Here is a 10,364-nt window from a genome sequence, read left to right as displayed (position 1 = left end):
AGCAAATGGACTGGTAAGAGACCAAAGAAGCGGTATGAACTATCTTTGTCTTCTACAATAGAAGGAAAAAGTCTTCAATATGGCCGGCCCAACTGTTCAGGTTGGCTAAAACTCCCAATTTCATATGGCCACCGATAATCTCATCTACATGAGCACACAAGAAGCTGCCGTAGACTGAATCAGACCCTGGGTCCATCAAAGTCGGTATTGTCTATTCAGACTAGCAGCAGCTCTCCAGGGTCTCAGGCAGAGGTCCTTTCACATTGATCCATCAAGGTCAGTATTGTCTACTCAAACTGGTGGCTAGATCAAGACGGGTAGCCGCATTCGTCTGTCTGTAGCAGTGGAAAAGAGCAAGAGTCCAGTAGTACCTTAAAGACTAACAAAATTTGTGACAGGGTATGATCTTTTGTGGGACACTGGTCATTGCTTCAGTAGAAAAGAGCAATAGTCTGGTCGCACTTTATAGACTTAACAAAATTTGTGGCAGGGTGCGAGCTTTCGTGAGACACTGATCACTGTGTCAGTAGCGAAAAGCAAGAGTCCAGTAGCACCTTATAGTCTTAAACAAAATTTGTGGCAGGGTGTGAGCTTTCGGGAGACACTGGTCACTGCTTCAGTAGAAAAGATCACTAGTCCAGTAGCTCCTTATAGACTTAAAATTTGTGGCAGGGTGTGAGCTTTTGTGAGACACTGGTCACTGTGTCAGTAGTGAAAAGCAAAAGTCCAGTAGCACCTTATAGACTTAACAAAATTTGTGGCATGGTGTGAGCTTTCGTGAGACACTGGTCACTGCTTCAGTTGCGAAAGCAAGAGTCCAGTAGCTCCTTAAAGACCAACAAAATTTGTGCCAGGGTTTGAGCTGTCGTAAGACACTTTCTGTTGGAACTCAAGGACTGTTTACGCTGTCTCCTGCCTCAGGCAACATAGGAAGACTGCAAGAGAGTTAGAAAGAGTGGTCAGGACACCGAGTATCCTTTCCTTCTATTACCTGATACTATCCCTTTGAAGTAGATTGCTATTCTCAGGGACAGTTTCCTTCCTTCATTCTTTCTGGCTTCCCCCTTGCCCACACCACAATGGCCTACATCTTGGCAAAATAAGAGCAGGATGCTTTTCTGTATCAGCCCAACTAGTTAGTTAGATTAGACTAGTCTCTCTCTTTCCTGTTCTATCTAGAAAATGAAGTTCTTATAATAAACTGTTATATTATTTGTTTAAATATTTAAATATTAGTTTTTGAATGCAAAGAATTAGTTGGGTTAGAATGGATAAAAAGAAGTACTTCTTCACCCAAAGAGTGATTAACACATGGAATTCACTGCCACAGGAGGTGCTGGCGTCTACAAGCATGGACGGCTTCAAGAAGGAATTGGATAAACATATGGAGCAGAGGTCCATCGGTGGCTGTTAGCCACAAGGTATAGATAGGGACTCTCTGTCTGGGGCAAGTGATACTCTGTATTCTTGATGCTTTGTGGGGGCAACAGTGAGAGGGCTTCTAGTGTCCTGGCCCCACTGGTGGTCCTCCTGATGGCACCTGGTATTTTTGGCCACTGTGTGACAGGACTGGATGGGCCATTGGCCTGATCCAACATTGGCTTCTCTTATGTTCTTAAAGAGGCTCTTTCATGCACACACACACACACACACACTGTGACGAGATGGGCTCTGCCATGCTAAAGCCTCGGGCACTCTGCTAACTGTATATCCCAACACTTTCACGGTATCTGAGAAATTTCCTACCCTGCCACAAGTTTTGTTAGTTTTTAAGGTGCTACTGGACTCTTGCTTTTTTCTACTGCTCCAGACAGGCAGTGGCTCGCCAGGGTCTCAGGCAGACAGTCTTCCCATCACCTACTACCAGTGTTCCCTCTAAGCTGAGTTAAGTGTGAGCTAGCTCACAGTTTCTTAGCCTCCAGCTCACACATTTTTGTCTTAGCCCAGGAAGGATGGCTCCAGAGCAAACTAATTTATGCAGCAGCCAAATCACTCACTCACAACTTTAATGCCAGGAGCTCACAAAGTAGAATTTTTGCTCACAAGACTCCACAGCTTAGAGGGAACATTGCCTACTACCTGATCTTTCTTACTGCAGTTGCCAGGGTTACCTTACTTTCTTGCTGAAGTTGCCAGAAGTTACCTTCTGCACACCGAGGGACCATCTGCATGCCAAGCAAATGCTCTGCCACTGACCCACGGCTCCTCCCTGTCTCGTCACAACCCAGCATGCTCTGCAGCCCTGTGGCTTTTTGCAAATGTTCAGCGTACCTACCCAGCAGTGTTCCCTCTAAGCTGAGTTAGCGTGAGCTGGCTCACAGTCTTTTAGCCTCCGGCTCACACGTTTACCTCAGCTCAGGAAGGAGGGCTCCAGAGCAAACTGATTTCTGCGGTAGCCAAATCGCTCGCTCACAACTTTAATGCTCACAAAATAGAATCTTTGCTCACAAGACTCCACAGCTTAGAGAGAACATCTCACCCAGGTTCACGACAAAAATGACATCTAAGCTTTTGTACAGTTCTCAGAGATGGGAACCTCGTTGAGGATGGACCGGACATAGTGTTATTTCAGCCGCTGGATAACATGACTGAATGGATGGCAGTTCAAAATTGTGGGCGCGACATGGAGGAAGAGGACTTAATCCGTAGCCCAGGGGTCTCCACCATGGCCTGTGTGGGTACCACCATGGTACCTGCTGTCACCTTTTCTGGTGCCCACCGGGTTTTCGTTGAAAGTGGGTGGGGCCCTGGTAGGCCTTTCGCCCAGCAAGGCCTCTGATTGAATACTGGAGATTTCATTGGCTGCACAGATTTTTTAAAGGGTTGCTTTGGCAGCAGCTGACACCACAGCACAAGGATCTACAAGGAGCCAGCTTGGTGTGGTGGTTAAGTGCGCGGACTCTAATCTGGGAGAACCGGGTTTGATTCCCCACTCCTCCACTTGCAGCTGCTGGATGACCTTGGGCAAGCCGTAGTTCTGATAAGAGCTGTTCTTGAAAAAGAGCAGTTTCTGTCAGAGCTCTCTCAGCCCCACCTACCTCACAGGGTGTCTGTTGTGGGGAGGGGAAGGGGAAGGCGTTTGGAAGCCGCTCTGAGACTCCTTTGGGAAGGGAAGGGCGGGGTATAAATCCAATCTCCTCCTCCTCCTCCTCTTCTACATTGTGTGACTGAAGTTACACAGTGGCAATCATTTGGTGGCTGGCTCTGCCTGCTGCAGCAGCCATTTTCTAGCTGTGGCCTAGGGATGCCAGCCTCCAGGTGGGACCTGGGGATCCTTGGGATTACAGTTCATCTCTAGACTATAGAGATCAGTTCCCCTGGAGAAAATGGAGGCATTGGAGGGTGGACTCTGTGGGATTTCACCCCGCTGAGATCCTGGGCTCCACCCTTCAATCTCTAAGAGTTTCCCGACCTAGATCTGGGAATCCTACCCCCCTCCCATCCCCTGCCAGTGACCAAAGGGGACCTGGAAACCCTACGCTCCCCCTCCCACACACCATGTCAGAATTCCAAATGTGCTCACAAGCTCAAAAATGTTTTGGAGCAGTACCTTAGCTGTTGTTTTGGTGGGATTTGTATGGCCAGAACTGCCTAGGAGGGTAGTTCTCTACAAATTGCTGAGCACAGGAATTTCCCTTTAGCTGCAATCTGCGTGCTGTGGCTGTCAGCACCTTTGGGGAATCCGTAGGCACAAGAAGAGGAAGAGGAAGAAGGGTTCAATTTACACCCCGCCCTTCACTCGGAGTCTCAGAGCGGCTTATGATCTCCTTCCCTTCCTCTCCCCACAACAGACACCCCGTGAGCAAATACGTCAAAGAGTGATTAACACATGGAATTCACTGCCACAGGAAGTGGTGGCGGCTACAAGCATGGACGGCTTCAAAAGGGAATTAGATAAGTGTAGTGTATTCAAAGCTGCATTGAATGCATAACATGTTGTGAAACATCTAATTGGAATGTGATGTAAAGCTTCGTCCTGGGCTAGGATCCAAATGTATCCAATCATATCACTAGCCCAGGAAGTAACAAGCCAATCACTTCAAGCAAAGCTTCCCTGAGCGGGAACTAACATGATTGGACCTTATCTCGGCAACCTCATAGGTTGATATTTGTACAGTGGGTGTGGCTACATTATCCGGGAATGTTTAAAAGCAGGACAGCTGCAATGTAAAGGCTGTTCTGGCTATCAGATGTTGATCCGTGTTGGAGTTATGTTCGAGTTGAAGAATAAAGTTGTGTTCTTGCTGAATCATTCTCCGACTGCTTTGTTAAGCGAGCGACTTCACAATAAGCATATGGAGCAGAGGTCCATCAGTGGCTATTAGCCACAAGGTACAGATAGGGGCTCTGGGGCAAGTGATGCTCTATCTTCTTCGTGCTTTGGGGGGGGGGGGGTCAACAGTGGGAGGGCTTCTAATGTCCTGGCCCCACCGGTGGACCTCCTGATGGCACCTGGTATTTTTGGCCACTGTGTGACAGAGTGTTGGACTGGATGGGCCTTTGACCTGATCCAACATTGGCGTCTCTTATGTTCTTATGAGCCGTGCTCCCTGTAAGCTGTGGAGTCTTGTGAGCAAAAATTCTACTTTGTCAGCGACTGGCATTAAAGTGGTGAGCAGGTGATTTGGCTTCTGCATAGATCAGTGTGCTCTGGAGCCCTCCTTCCTGAGCTAAGACAAAAAGGTGTGAGCCTGAGGCTAAAAAACTTTGAGCTAGCTCACACTAACTCAGCTTAGAAGGAACACTGCCCGTGAGATAGGTGGGGCTGAGAGAGCTCTGAGAGAACTGCCCTTTAAGAGAACAGCTCTGAGAGAACTGTGACTGGCCCAAGGTCACCCAGCCCGCTGCATGTGGAGAAGTGGGGGAATCAAACTGGGTTCTCCAGATTAGAGTCCACCGCTCTCAACCACGACACCAAACTGGCTCTCTGGTGGAATGTGGTCTCTCCCCTCTGTGGTTTTCTAAACGTCACGAAACCAGAACTCTTCCACTTCCCCTTCTCGCTACGTTGGTCCGAGTGCCTCCAGAGTTTAAAAATACTTCTGCCTCCCTTGAGATCGCAGCCCGGTTCAGATGTCCTTCATCTAATTTTAGACTCGGCAGGCCTAGTAGGTGTGGAGGCCTGAATCTTTCCCGAGTTCAAATAAACAGGGCGGGGCTTGGAGTGAACATTCCAGCTGCTTACAGCCTCTCAGGAATAGTCCGGACTGCCCCAGGTTTCCTCGTGCGTAGTGTCCTGAGCCAAGCAAAATTTCCTGCAGTTAATCACTATGTGATCAATCCTCCCCCCCCCACCCCCACCCCCACTGTCCTGTGGTTAATTTTGATGTGACTGCCAATGGCAGTGCATCTATAGTTAGTCTGAGCTGAGAATTTGGCAACCGGAAAAAAACGAGGTTTTGCCGTACGGAATTTTTGGCAAAGTGGAAAATACTGAAAGTGGAAGGGAGTGATAGCTTGATGTGATCACCATCTTCAAGTACTTGAAGGGCTGTCCTTGTTTTCTGTTGCCCCAGAAGGTCGGACCAGAACCAACGGGTTGAATTAAATCCGAAGGGTTTTTCGGCTAAACATTAGGAAGAACTTCCTAAACCGAGCGGTTCCTCAGTGGGACAGACTGTGGCTTCTTCGGGAGGTGGAGGGCTCTCCTTCTTAGGAGCAGTGTTCCCTCCAAGCTGCGCTAGTGTGAGCTAGCTCACAGTTTTTTAGCCTCCGGCTCACACATTTTTGTCTTAGCTCAATTTAAACCTGTTCTTGCGGATCCTCTCCTCTGCTGCCAACAGAAACAACACCCTGCCCTCCTCTGAGTGACAGCTGTTCAAATACAAAAAGAACAATCATGTTCCCCTGTCAACCCCCTCTTCTCCGGAGTGAACATTCCCTGAGTGAACTAATCCTGGTTAATGGTGGGGGTTACTCTAGTTCGTTTGTGTGTCTGCGCAGGGGTCATTTCGTAGAAAAAGAGGTGCAGGAGCTCATTAGCATAACTTATTAGCATATGCCACACCCCCTGACCTCACCGGAAGTGTGTCAGAAGGCAACCCCCACCGCTCAGGCTCCACTGGACTGTTTTGGATTCCTAGCTATTGGGGGGGGGGACGTGCAGATCTGTCCTCGCAGAGGAGAAAGAGCTTGTACCTGAATAAAACTTGGTCTTAAAGGTGCCACTGGACTGTTTTGGATTGCTAGCTATGGGGGGGCATGCGCAGATCTGCCCTCACAGAGGAGGAACAGCTTGTACCTGAAGGCGGGATGGGGGGGGCTCTGCAACTTACCTGGCTGCTTCTTGCTTCTCCTGGCCCAACTGAGGGCTGCTGGGAACAGGGGGTGGGGCTTGTTGCATGTGCCCGCCCCCTGGGCCCCTTACTGCCGGAGCTCCTGTGCGCTCCCGCAGGAAATGACCCCTGTGTCGTAAGAAAAAGGAGGGGACTAAGGATGCCAACTCTGGCCTGGGAAATTCCTGGAGATTTGGGGGCGGTGCCTGTGGAGGAGGGAACTGGAGAGGGATTTTACCCAGGATCTAAGGTCTACCATAAGAGGTTGCCCTCTGAAGATGCCATTTTCTCCAGGGGAATTGACCTCCATAGTCTGGAGATCAGTTGCAAATTCTTGGCAACTCTAGCACTGGGCAGGAGCGTGGTGCATGTCCGCGCCTGGGAATAAGATGGGAGTTGTGTGCATTTTTGTTGCTGTTGTTAACTGCAGATGATATCTTAAAGCGGTCCTTCTCCTTGCTCCTTTGCAAAGCGTGGCTGCAGGGGAGCGTTCAACCAGGTAGCACTCTGTGAGCCTCCTCAGTAGAGGGCATCGGGTTGCAGATGACTCACGTCTGGCTGATAACCGTCTCTTCAGAAAAATGTGCGATGTGACATCATCCCGTCCCGTTTTCCCACCTCTTGTTGCAATTCATGACTGTTGGGCGGGGGGGGGAGGGGAGAATGCTGAACAATGACATCATGTTTCATGTCCTTAAAAAAGAGAGAGAGAGAGAGAGAGAGAGAGAGAACCAATGCTGGCAACCCAATGGAACACTTGACCAGAGGGGTTGAACAGCAGGAAGTGACTATAGTTAACCTCCTCTTTTCCAGAGTGAACATTCCCAAGTCCTTCAGCCTTTCCTCATAGGGCTTGGTCTCCAGGCCCCGGATCACCTCGCTCTCCTCTGCACCCGCTCCATTCTGTCCACATCCTTTTTAAAGGGAGGGCTCCAGAACGGCACACAAGACTCCAGCTGAGGCCTGACTAACCCTCCCAAGTTGCCGTTTCTTCCAGGGAAACTGATCTCTGTAGTCTCAAGATCACTTGTAATTCTGGAAGAATGGCCAGCCCCACATGGAGGCTGGCAAGCTTAGGTGGAGCCCAGGTAGGGAAGGGGCTGGGGACGGTATAATGTTCAGCAGGGCACAATGCTATAGAGTCCACCCTCCAAGGCTACCCTTTCCCCCAGGCTTGTAGTCTGAAGATCAGTCATCATTCTGGGAGATCTCCAGACCCGGCCTGGATGCCTTCACTTGCTTCAGTTTGCCAGTTTGGTGTATTGGTTAAGTGTGTGGACTCTAATCTGGGAGAACCGGGTTTGATTCCCCACTCCTCCACTTTCACCTGCTGGCTGGATGACCTTGGGCAAGCCACAGTTCTGTCAGAGCTGTTCTTGAAAAAGAGCAGTTTCTGTCAGAGCTCCTCAGCCCCACCTACCTCACAGGGTGTCTGTTGTGGGGAGGGGAAGGGAAAGGAGATTGTAAGCGGCTCTGAAACTCCCTTGGGTGGTGAAGAGCGGGGTATAAATCCAATCTCTTCTCTTCTTCATCACTGGGCGTGGTGGAGGAAAAACTGGTTTTGGCTGTGCTTTTGTTTAAAAGAGCCAGAGTCCAGTAGCACCTTAAAGACTAACAAAATATGTGGCGGTGGATGAACTTTTGTGAGTCAACAGTGTTCCCTCTAAGCTGAGTTTTTCAGCCTCCGGCTCACACTTTTTCGTCTCCGCTCAGGAAGAACATAAGAACATAAGAGACGCCAATGTTGGATCAGGCCAAAGGCCCATCCAGTCCAACAGTGTGTCACACAGCGGCCAGAAATACCAGTGCCATCAGGAGGTCCACCAGTGGGGCTAGGACACCAGAAGGCCCCCCCACTGTTGACCCCCCCCAAGCACCAAGAAGACAAAGCATCACTTGCCCCAGAGCCCCTATCTATACCTTGTGGCTAATAGCCACTGATGGACCTCTGCTCCATATGCTTATCTAATTCCCTTTTGAAGCCGTCCATGCCTGTAGCCGCCACCACTTCTTGTGGCAGTGAATTCCATGTGTTAATCACTCTTTGGGTGAAGAAGTACTTCCTTTTATCCGTTCTAACCAGAAGGAGGGCTCCCGAGCAAACTGATTGATGCAGCAGCCAAATTGCTCACTCACAGCTTTAATGCTGGTAGCTCACAAAGGAGAATTTTTGCTCACAAGACTCCACCACTTAGAGGGAGCACTGGTCACTGCTCACTTCTTCAGATACAGTTTTAATCATTTGTATATATTTTTTAATCTCTGTGTTTTAACTTTTTGCTGGGCATTTATGATGTTTGTTTCCTTGCAGCTTTTGCTGTTATGTTCACCCTCCTGAGTCTGCTGAAATGAGGCGGGAATATAAATATTTTAAATAGGTCAATAAAAACAATGAAAACCACACAATGATCAATAATAAAACAAACCATAAAAATAAGCCAGGGGCATAAAAACAACACTCAGCCATATAAAATGATATCCACAAAAGAGTTCTCAGCCTGGAAGCAGACAGTGAAACAGTTTTAAAAGATGAATTCATGGAATATGTCTTCACTGGTGGAAGCGAAGGACTTTGTGCTGTCTCTTTGCCGGATACTTCCAAGGTGAACTATCGGGAACCAGAGCGATAGGCCAGAACCTTCCTTTCTTCTGCTCTGATGCCATCCCTTCGATGTGTAGATTGCTATTCTTAGAGAATCTTCCTTCCTTTGCTCTAATATTATCTTTCTCCTCCATCTGGAGGGCAGGACACACCTGGTGTATCTCTATTGTAGTGTATCTAGTTAGTTCCCGTATTTCTACTCTGTGCTATCCTGAATTGAATTCCTTTTAATGAAGTGCTCATATTTCTTTACTAAAGAAAAAAGCGGGCTCTGTGTGAACTTTATTTCCTCAGCAGCAACTTAATGCAGATTCTGCTGTGACATGCAACACTCAGTAGATATGAGAGAGATACAGATGCTGAGTGCGTGATATGAGGAATATTATATAGAATCAAGGCATGAGGAACCACTTTATGCATGCATCCTACGAAGCGGACTTAGGGTTGTCAGCTCCAGGTGGGAAAATTCCTGGAGATTTTAGGGGTAGAGTGTGGCGAAGGGCAGGATTTGGGGAGGGACCTCAGTGGGGTACTGTGGACTCCCATGGCCTGGTCTGCCATCTTATTGAAGTGATTATAATCTGGTTTTAAACTGCATGTTTTAACATTCTTTTTTTTTTTTTTGGTAACAGTGTTGTGATAGGACTGTTGTGACAGCCCTGAGCCCGTTCGCGGGGGGAGGGTGGGATACAAATAAAATAAAAACTTCAAAAAATAAATTAAATAATGCCACAGAGTCCACCCGCCGTAAGGAACAGATCTCTACTGCCTGAGGAGAACAGTTTTAATTCTGAGACTCTCCAGGCACTACCTGGAGGCTGGCAACCAATGCCCCCTCTAAGCTGTGTTGCCTTGTGAACAAAGATTGTACTCTGTGAGCGACTGGCATTAAAGTTGTGAGCGGGCGATTTGGCTGTTGCATAAATGAGTTTCCTCTGGAGCCCTCCTTCCTGAGCTGAGACAAAAAGGTGTGAGCCGGAGGCTAAAGAACTGTGAGCTAGCTCACACTGACTCAGCTTAGAGGGAACACTGCTGCCTGCTGGCAACCCAACTGCAGGCCAAACCCGTTAGGTGCCACCGCTGGACTCCTGCTTGGGTTGCCAGGTCTGGATTGGATTGGAAAATACCTGGAGACCTAGGGGGAGGATCGGGGAGAGGGCGGGGTTTGGGGAGGGGAGGGGCCTCAGCAGGGTACTATGCCATAGAGTCCACCCTTCAAAGCTGCCATTTTCTCCAGGGGAGCTGACCTGTCAGCTGGAGATCAGTTGCAAAAGCGGGAGATCTCCAGGCCCCACCTGGAGGCTGGCAACCCTAGCTCCAGCTCATTCGCGCGCCAACAAACGGCAACAAACTTTCAATAAGCACCCTCCCGTCCACATTCCTATGCCCTCGGTGTCCATGGCAACCGGAGAACTAAACCTTCCAAAGACAAACGTGTATAGGTGATTTAGCGCGCCCGCTTCCCCGCTTCTTAGGAAATGAAATTC

The sequence above is a fragment of the Gekko japonicus genome, unplaced genomic scaffold (assembly GCF_001447785.1).
Source record: "Gekko japonicus isolate JY-2015 unplaced genomic scaffold, Gekko_japonicus_V1.1 scaffold2383, whole genome shotgun sequence".
NCBI lineage: Eukaryota > Metazoa > Chordata > Lepidosauria > Squamata > Gekkonidae > Gekko > Gekko japonicus.
The sequence above is the reverse complement of the archived record's forward strand: the minus strand, read 5'-3'. Positions refer to the sequence as shown.